This window comes from Venturia canescens, chromosome 6 (genome assembly GCF_019457755.1).
Source record: "Venturia canescens isolate UGA chromosome 6, ASM1945775v1, whole genome shotgun sequence".
NCBI lineage: Eukaryota > Metazoa > Arthropoda > Insecta > Hymenoptera > Ichneumonidae > Venturia > Venturia canescens.
This window is the reverse complement of record NC_057426.1, coordinates 11,786,512-11,797,319: the sequence shown is the minus strand read 5'-3', so window position 1 is coordinate 11,797,319 and position 10,808 is coordinate 11,786,512.

Here is a 10,808-nt window from a genome sequence, read left to right as displayed (position 1 = left end):
GAGCGTATAAAGAGCCATGAATTTGGATGAATATGCGCAAATAGCTTGACTCGAATAATAATCGTTTGAAATTTCAATTGTTTTGGATCATACGACCAGCACACAGGTGCTCTAGCGTTTGACCATTTTAAGTCTTTAATTCACGTTTGCCTTAACGGAAATACGATCCAAAGGTCGCCGAATTATTACGTTATTTTCATCCGAGTGCATATCCAAACGAGCATATTCGAAGTCACTCAAACGATGAACTTCGTCCCCCGTACAGGACAAACACTTTCGTGGGCCAAAGCACCTAGAAGAGCTTGGTTCCAAGCGAAACATGTTTCGCTAGAGAGAACAATGTTGGAGCTCGTGTACATATGGCGAGAGTATAGTATAAAATATAGTATATCTATAACGGGTTCGCAGACTCGAAGCGAGCGTGGTAATTTTCTGCTGCCAGGTTTCGTGAGCGCGCATGGTTATATATGTGTATGTTTGTTGGATAGTGAAACTGTGTTTTGAGCGCCCAGCCATTCCGCGTCGTTCTGCTCACGGCCCCTGAACGTTTGTGCCTCCCTTTTATCGGTCGTTTCTTTAATTCGTTTGAAATTTATGTTAGCGTCATGGCCGCCTGACTCTCCGAGGCAAATGACTTCTGTACTTTTTCTTTGTCGCTCATTTACGTGTTGAGTTTAAATTTTCCCACTGCCCTTAATCGTGGCATCCACACAAGGCCGGACTGGCGTCGAATTACGTTGCACTACTTCTGTCTCAGACACCCTTAAATCTTCTTTAATGGGGGATGAAATGGTATTTTGTTCAAATGTCATGTATCATTTAGGAATTAAGCTGGTTCAGGCTTTCAGACCGGTCGAAAGCGATATCTCCTCGCGTGGAAGGATTCCTCATCCGTGTTTTTCGTATGCTTAAATTCGTGCTACATTATTTAAAATGATAAAAATACTTATGCAAAGCTCTGCTTATTGAAATAATGAAATCTGCTAATCCTGTGGAACTTTTTTACTAGTTTTTTTTTCACGTTTTTTCTCCAACTCCCTGTTCTCTTGAATGGGCTCGAAAAAAAAAAATCGGGTGTTAATCATTGCGGCATGATAATCTCCATATACTACGATGTTTAAGGAAGTTGAGGCATTAGAATGAAAATGATGTTATCGCTTTTAAACCGATTGCATCTTATAAAGTGAAGTGTAAAAAAAAATCAGTTAAATTTTCAGACAGTTTAGGAGCGTCGTTGTTGAGAAAAATCAATAACAATTTGGGCCAAATAACACGTAATCTTATGGAAGTCAAGACACATTCAGTGATATCTTCGTTAAAAATGATGCTAAAAATATGAAATTTTTTGGGCAACATGAGCAAGGCTTGTTGAATAATGTCAATTTCTTTCAGATTTATTACGAGATTTGCTGAGATTATATTAATAATAATCTATTTCCCGTGCAGTTTTATGAGGCTAGGATCGTCATCGTTCGTGTTTTCGACTAAGCTGTCACCAGTTTTTCGTCTTTTTTCCCCAACTTTTCTTTAAAGTGTATGCAACATTGCCAAACTGTAAACTGGCCTAACTCTTGAAAGGTGCAGGTCATAGCTTTTGGGTAAAAAAAATGACTGTACAGCCTCAACTTCCTTAAAGCGTACCACTGCAGCTACCGGGAACGTACGATAAGCAATGCGTTTCATCAAAGAACCAAAACTGCTACGAAGGTAGTTACAATTATTCGCTCGCATTAGCATGTAAAGCCCTCTTAGAGAGTGTAGAATACATGTGAATGTGTTTGAGAGACCCTCGTTTTCCCTCGAATTAATTCAATTAAAATATTCATTGAACCATGGAAGTTAACCCGTGGCAGGATTACGTATGTAATCATGATTGTTAGGGTTTGAGCCGCGGTGCAGACGAAGAACGATGAGTTCAGTAGCGGGCTCTGTCTTCAAAATGGGTTTGATATTTGTTTGGAAAATCCACTAGTCTCGACTACTGATCCCAAATTAATGGTACTGCCTGGAGTCAGAATGTTACATTATCAAGAACTGTTCTCAATTTCTCTTACCAGATTTATTTTCGTCTCGAACGAAAGTTCATTTTACCATTCCTGTTTTCTGCTCATTAGAGAGCATGCCAGCCAGTTCACGAATTTTCGATCACATTTTGCCATGAAATATTTAATTCCCTATGAGTATGATTGAAACGATTTTGTGCTACAACCAATTGTTTTTCGATTTGAACCCGAGAAAAAGGATAAGAGTGAATAATTGCGGTGGGCCGTTCGGTTCCCATCCTACACAACCTCGCTCATATTAACATGGTAAAATAACCAACGAACAAAACAACCATGAAAAAAAACCGACGAACAGTACAACCCATCAACAGAATAATCGTGATGAATTTAACCGATATTCAAAATAACTCTAAGATGCCAAAACAAATAATCAAACAAACAACGATACACACACGAACCTACCAATAGGAAGGAAAAAAAATTGCAGGGTCGGTGTTCTCGAAACATCTCGAGATGTTAAACATGTTAAAAGCAATAAACAATAAATTTATAATCAAGCATTTCGAATCCAATAATGAAAATCCCTCATAGGGTTTCATATTAAATGAATGAATATTTCAATTATTTTCTATATTCCAGTAATTAAAAACGTAATTAAAAAGTTCATTTTGAATAACGATTATTATTCTCGTGGTTATTTTGTTCATGGGTTATATCGTTCACCGGTTTTTTTGTTCCTCGGTTATTTTACCAGGTTATTTTGAACATGGTTATTTAGGCCGGGCATTTCAAAATTTGGTGCATCATCGACTGAAGACGCCTGTGTCTACAATGAACGAAAAGACACAAAAAAAATCGGTGAAAGGTTTTTTCAATTTTTTTCATGTCAGTTTTAGCCTGAAGTTTAAAATCAGATAATTATTAAACGGCAACGAACGTACGTCTTATTTTTTTTTATTAACGATGATCAAAGCTATTACGAAATGTGGACGAAAATATAAATCTGTACTATCAATAACTTATTCTTTCGTATGATCAAAAAATAAATCCGATGCACTAAATCAGATTCAGACCGACGCGTATTCTTGTTTGGGATCATCGTTTAATTGAGGATCAGAAATAGATTTTTCGATTAGCTCAAACACTATTGGAACAAACACGTATTAAAAGCGCACAGCTAACGTGACGAGCGCTGAATTAGCGATTTTTAGTAAAACCGTAAATCAAAAGTTGAAAATTTAATAATAAGAGCAGATGTGCGAAATCGAAATGACGGAGTACTCGTGTCGGTTGGACGAATAAGAGTAAAAATAACAAAATATATTAAGGCTCGCTTGAGTTTTTCTCGTATAGGAGTGCTGGAATGTTTTTTCTTTCCGCAAAAAAAAAAATTTTTTATGGCGGTGGCAACTTGTGCAGTTAATTCAATTGGAAAATAGATAATAGTAGAATTTATCGGTCCATCAAGTCTGCGGGAAGACACTAGAATTAATGGAAACTCTTTGCCCTGGAAGGAAATAAAATTCGCAACCTGTGATGTTCCCTAAGCCACTATACCCTCTGTTCGCTCGTAAGAGGCCGTAAAAAAGTCGTAAATACCCGTTAAATTCGAATTTTAAGGTTATCATTACATGACCATAATGGATCGTTTTCTTAACTTCGCACCCGCATTAAAAGAAAAAATAAAATAAAAAAACACTCTTCAGGTTAATTCAAACCCAACATTTATCGCGCCACGAGTTAACATCGAATTCCAATCGCTGCGAAACCTCGCAATATAATCGGATTTCGACACTTCCAATGCTCTTTTATTTTATAAATTTTTCATTTTCGTTCTACCATTTTCGTACCATTTCTCGACGATTATCGTACTGTTCCCATTCTGTTGCAATACTATTATACCATTCTCCAACTGTATACTCTGCACAATCGCATTTCAATTTTATCTTTTTTTTTCTTTCATTTATTTTTGTTGATCAGCACCTCTGTATTTTCCTAGGATCCCTGACCAGTTCATCCCAGGTTCAGGTCAATTTTTGCACCCTTTTACCAAACTCTATTTGCAAATTTGACAGATCGAGATAGAAGAGTGTGTGTACTAGTTTCACCAAACGAACTCTCGCGCTTTTTTTCTCTCTTTTCATTCACCCTTCGAGTGATTTATTCGGAACTCGTGTATGCATCACGCTGCTGCGAATACAGACTGGTCCGCATCAGAGGGGGGGGGGGGCCGGGGGGAAAGTTCGATTCCGTTGAAATTAACTCAGTAAAAAGCCACCCTCGGCTGAGGGTTAAGTTGATTCCACGCTCGTATACGCCCCTTGTTGCCAGTCCCTGTGTATTGCGGAGTGACTATCAGAGATGCAAATTAAAGTTCAATCTCTTCAGGTTGATCAAGGATTATTTTAACTTAACATTATAATTATTCTGTATCAAATTATCATCGTCGATTTCACGCTGATTAAGAAATAAAAAACGTGATTTTGCGACTTTTGGGTTAAATTATAACAGTGGTTGCCACTCACGAGGGCATTTTTAAATCATTTTCAACACCATCCAATTTCCCTTGAACGTTTTTCCCCATAATCCCGAACGTTACCAACGGTAAAAGTACTTTTTTCCACAGATTCGATGTCGCCGGATAAAAAAAAAATATTCAGCTAGCTTTCCAGTGAGTTTTAATTATGAGGTTTCTCAGGCCTCATTATAAAAAATGTTGGAAAGATATATTTCTGAGGTCATTGAACACACAAGCTTGATAAAAAAAAAGCACTTAAGAGAAAGCAAGAGAACAAGCTACACGGTGGTACGAAGGCTGCTGGTCTCATTGCATGTGTGTCCTGGTCTGCTCACCAACCATCGATCGACGAAACTTTAACGGAACCCCCCCTCGGAAACACCACGAATAATATACGGACAGACAATAAGGCCTTCGATGAACTCACGCCCGAACTGCTTCTCATTTATGTTCAGCCACGTGTGTAATTCATCCGGTATCACAACAATCAGAACCACAAACTTAAAGAATTTTATTTCATGAGATTGTTGTGATTAGAGCGATTCGTCTCGGCTACACAACTTAACAAAATATCCACTCAATTTGAGGCTTTTTATTTATCGGTCCTGATCATGCGTAGGATTAGTTATGTACTCGGAGTCTATGATTAAACTTTGTGATAGTTGATCAGACAGAAAGTATCATCGACATTCCTCTCGAGGGGGGGGGGGGGGGGGGGGGGTCCTGCTTTAGAAAGTCAAAAAAATCGATTGTTTTCGGGAATATTTTGTTAGGATCGACGGAAATGACTCAGAATAGCGAACTTTTCGGTATAGTTTCAAGAATATTTAAAAAATACAAAAACACTTTTTTAATGTGAGAAATACTGATTTGTACATGGTTTATGCACCACAAGTCTTATCTTATTGTCGAAGTTTCTAAACTGCGTACAATGTGGAAATCGTAATTATTGTCTGTAACAAAAATTACACATTTTTTTATCTTTTTCATATATTGTCCTTCCATACGAACTTTTAAAAACCCGAAAAAATTGTGAAATTGTATATTTACAGCACGTTGAAGTAATATTCTTCTTCTTTAGAAGCGTTTTATTTTCAAACTATAGCTAAAAATATAGAATTTTGCAATTTTTTCGGGTTTTTATAGGTTCATATAGTAGGAAAATATAAGAGAAAGGAAAAAAATGTGGAATTTTCGTCGCAGACAATAATTACGATCTCCACGTCGTGCACAGTTGAGAAATTTCGACAATCAGACTCTGAGCATAAAAACCATGTCCAAATTAGTATTTCTCCCGTTAAAAATCTGTTTCTATACTCCTGAAATATCGTTGAAACTATACCGAAAAGTTCGCCATGCTGAGTTATTTCTGTCTATCTTAAAAACATTTTCGAAACAATCGATTTTTTTGTTTTTTTTTTTCAAAGCAAGACCTCCCTTAAGTAGTCCTTGGTCAATTCAATCCCTGTACATAAATTTATCGAGCTACGATATAGCGCACGCAGAATATGCATGAAGTGTGTGAAAGCGAACATTTTCCACTCTTTCTGTTATCACATCCTGAGCTAGCTCTGGCTCGGCTCACTCGTGTTTGCTTCGTGTGATTGATTATCGAGCATATATAGAGAGCCCGCGGCCTCGCACCGTTGAGAACTCTCTTCGGTTGCCAGGTACATCCGTGTCTTCGTTCAAGTTTTATCATAATATTCGTTTAACTGCCATTCTCATCTCGGTATAAAGAAAACTATCATTCCCATTGACCTATTTAACAATCAGTCCAATTTGCACTCCGCGGCGTATTCAAAGTTCTTTCAATGGGGACCTTAACTCGGGATTGCACTAGATACGTAAAGGGGTTTATTGGTGGGGAGCTGAAGTAGCGAATGCGCGTAGAGAAACGCGAAAGTACGCGGCTCGGCCGCCAGGTGGCGAGGGGATCGGGCATTTCTCACAAGTGTAGCAGACGAGCCACAGCGCCATGAAATTCTCCCGGTCCGCAGCACAATTTCCAATGTCTCACTCGCACATCATAATCGTGTTATGGTTTTGAGAATGAAACGACCTTGCCAAGGACCAAAATGGCGAACTTTGCAGCCTCGGAAAGCCAGTTAATTGGATAACCTCGAGCGCGGCGAGAGGTCCTGGCTCACGATTACGAGACCTAATTAAAAAAATGTTCATTACAAGCGTCATGGCATACTCCAATGAGAGCGTTACACTATTAGAGTCATCCGAGCGCGCGCATTCCCAACGCGACATGGAATTACGAATGGCCTAATTTGTTTTCGTTACACTCACGCTACTTTTCTTCGTCCTGGGCGCGTTCGCGATCATATACGAGGGGTCCTCACCTTGTTCCCACCAACTCGTCCGACTTTCTCGCCCATTATCGCGTAAATCCTGCCCTTCCATCTACTCTCGCCTACGCTCCGATCTTAATTACCCGGCTGCGTTCACACAACCCCATCAACCTATCCCTTATCGCGTCGTTCTTCACGCTCCTTCCGTTCACCATTTTCGCCGCCACATGTTACATCTTTTTTCGCACTCGCGCCGACTCCACTGAAAGAGAGAAAAAGAAAAAGAAAAAGAAAAGGTTGTGATGAAAAATAAAATGGAGGGAGCGTCCCTGTTACGACTTTGCATAAAAAAGGGCTCATGGGGTGACAGCGATTCTTCCAATCGTCTGGAAGTCCACGCGGCGTTTGCGCAACACCCATAGAAAGGGCAATGACAGTACCGAAGAGGCTCAAATACCGAGGCATCATTATTTGTCATCCTCGATCAACTCCCAGTGAAATCGATAGATGTCTCCTTCATGGCTAACGAGGAGCTCGGTTACACGAACTTTTTTTCATCTTACAGACAAGCTCTCATCGGTGTCACAGATGATTAGAGAGATATCGGAAAACGGAAGATAGAATCGAGAATAAGAAAAAAAATAAAGTATAAAATTTAGTTTGAGTCTGTGCACGAAAAAAACGTTGATCGAATGAGCGATTAATTAAATTGACGAAGTACGATCATAATAATAACTTGATTAAAAATTTCATGAAATAAAAAAACATGGAACACTTATTTCCACTCGTGTGTAAATAATAATCACAAATACGTTGTTATCATTATGTTTATTATTATTATTGGCAACATTGGAAATATTCTAACACCGTAACTTACTTTATATGTGTGGGAAATATCGTGTGATATGAGTACTTCATTAAGGATGTAGAAATACTCGAGTCGGAGTAAACACACGTGTATGTTTAAGGCTTCGTGTGTATGTTTTCCGATTTATCCAAGAAGAGGGTCATTAGGAGGGCCTGCTCTCGTGCATCCTATGAAAAGCATAGTTTTGTCGTATAAGTACATACTCAAGCTCGACCGGGTACTAGAGCGAACACACATACACATGTATACATGCGCGCTTTAGCTCGAAAAGCTAAATCTGTAACGAGCTTTTAATTTGAAATAATAATTACGCAGGTGTGCCGCAGTCCGGAGGCAGCTGCTTTCCTCGGTTCTTTAACACCCATCCCCTGGAAGTTTAACTGTACACCGGCTACAGTTTTCTGCGACGACACATCATTAGCAACGTTGTTTAACGAGCGCCACTGATTGTCATTGCTTTTCTTTCGCTCTTCGTCTTGCGTTCTTATACGCACCGTGATCAACCACCGACTGCCAGGAGAGCATCCTGAACCCCCAAACACGAGATGGATTCAAAAGTTTTTTTACTTTTTCCCCCCAAGCATCTTTCACTTTATTATTCATTCTTCTATCCGTTCATTTCCTTTCGTGTTTACACAGCTGCCAAGATATTTTTTTTGGGAGGCACTTTTTTTTTAATAATTTCTCGTTTATGAATGCTTAAACGTATTTTCAAGTTATTTCTCGTCAACCCATCGACAAACTGAGTCTCCGATGAAACCGTACAAAAACCTATCGCAGCAGCTACTCGAGAGACGCTCTATTATTTAAAACAAAAACTTCAATTAAACTATAGATTATGGATTTATATATTATTTTATTAGTATTACGAAAGTCCATGATTTCCCATGTGTGTGTCGTGATGATTTATGGGACATAATTTATTATGAAGTTTTTTAATGTCATTCTGATTGTACTCACATCGTCCAATCGACCATACTCCTAATACATATGGCAACGCTGTCTCATTTATTTACCATTTGCCATCGCTTTGTGCGAGGAGGTTATGTTTGACCATGAATCGACACCGGCTTGACCAGAAGCATTTTCTTCAAACAAATTTATGTTTCCTAGCATTCTGTTTCTCGCACAAGGACCCTCAATTCCACTATTCAATGAAGACAGTTTGATAGCTCACATATTCGAATCCGTTCCGTGTTATTCGAGGTTATGCAGCGTTGCCACCTCCCGCAGCCTGAGTAATTACTCGACTAAATCGAAGATTTTTATTTCAATTGTTTGGCAAGCCTCTTTTTTTATTCAAAAATGATCCTTATCATTTTTTAAAATTTGAGAATTTTTTAAAAAACATATCTAATCGAAAAAATGATTTATTCATGGCTCAAATCTCTGTTGGCGCGCACTCACCATAAGCTGTGTGCTAAATTTCTTAATTTTATCGATTATTTATTGTTATAACTAGTCGTTGATGCGTCCAAAAATTTTGCAGGCGTTTTCCTGTGCACTTTAACTATCAAAAAAAATATCACGTTTATACCTAATAATGAAGTTTGCGATAGGTCAAACTTAGCCAAATGATTAGCAAAGTAACCTCTGATATTTCAGGATAACGTATATAACGTTTATGCAATTGACAGAAATCTTCAAATGCATTGGGTTCAAATGCAATTTATGGTGGTCGAAGTAGCCGAAAAAGCTTAGTCGTAATGTAATTTCAATGTGACAAGTACGTCTATATGAGAAGCACTGGTTTTCCCTTGAGTTTGCAGTTCCGTGTACAAATTCTCTCTTTCTCCTCTCGCTATTGCAGCGAGCGCAAACTGTGTGGTTATTACATCACCAGCTTGTTCGAATCGGCTCTCCGAGTATTAATGGAACGCGCGAACGGTCCGCCGCTCGATGATATCGAAGAAGGGAAAGAAACAAAGAAAAAGGTTTCGAAAGCCGTGTTCAACGTCCGACTTTAGTTGTCCGAGCGCAAATCACACTTTGGATCCGAACTCGATCACGATTATAAAGAACGAAAAAAAATAAAAAAAAAAATAAAAAATAAAAAAATCCGCCTTTTTGCGATTCGCTCGAGCCAAATTTCATCCATTCCGGACACTCCCGCTTAACAGTAAAAGTGTAATTTGGAAGCGAGCTCTTCGAACGATTACGCACATACACAGCTTTAGCATGCCTCGCAAACTCGCCTCGTTGAGCTCTGTGAGCCCACGCGAACAAAAATCTCCTATACTCTGTCCGGGAAAATAAACAAAATGGGATTCTTTGAAGTGCCCACAATGCTAGAACAGTCGGAAATGGTTTGAATGGCTGAATCCTGAGGGATTTAAAATAATCTCGACGCTGCGCCAAGTATCACTGATGTTAATCTTTCATATCGTTTATACGCGTTTATTCGTGGCAATCATATTCGTGATATATTGAAAACGATTCTAAGCCTTAATCTGCATGTTTCATAGATCTTTCGTACACCATAGTTTGTGTCTTCGATGAAAAAATAAAAAAAAAAAAACATGGAACGTCTGTGTCACCGAACTTCGTTCCTGGGACAATTGTTCCATTGTGTACAAAAGCTAAACATCAAGATGCAGAACTCTGGAAGTGAACTGGACTCCAATCAAAGTCTTCAAGAAAAATGATCCATCAACGAGGAAATTATTAAGGTCTTATGTACACTTGCAGCGGGCGAAAAAACGTGATTTTCTTGATTTTTTTTCGACAAGAAAATAAATGTTTATTGAAAAACTGTGAATGACATTCATTAGTACATATGTTCGTGTAATTGTACAATTTTTTTAATGAAAAAATTTCTCAAAATGGCGCAACTCCAGCTGTACTCCGGTAGCATCTTTTTTTGAGCATCAGTTGCGGTGGACATGTATAACTGAAAAAATATTAATCCGATCCATACCAAATACAGACCACTCATTTATCACAATAATAACTTTGGCCTGGACAAAGGATTCGTTAAAAGTTTGATTTTAAAAAAATGTCGACAGTTTTAACAAAAAATTCATTTTTCGAGGTGCTAAATTTTCAGTTTTTTGTTACAATTTTTCTTTCCAACTAAATACGAAATCCTTCGTCCAGGCCCCAGCTATTATTACAACAAA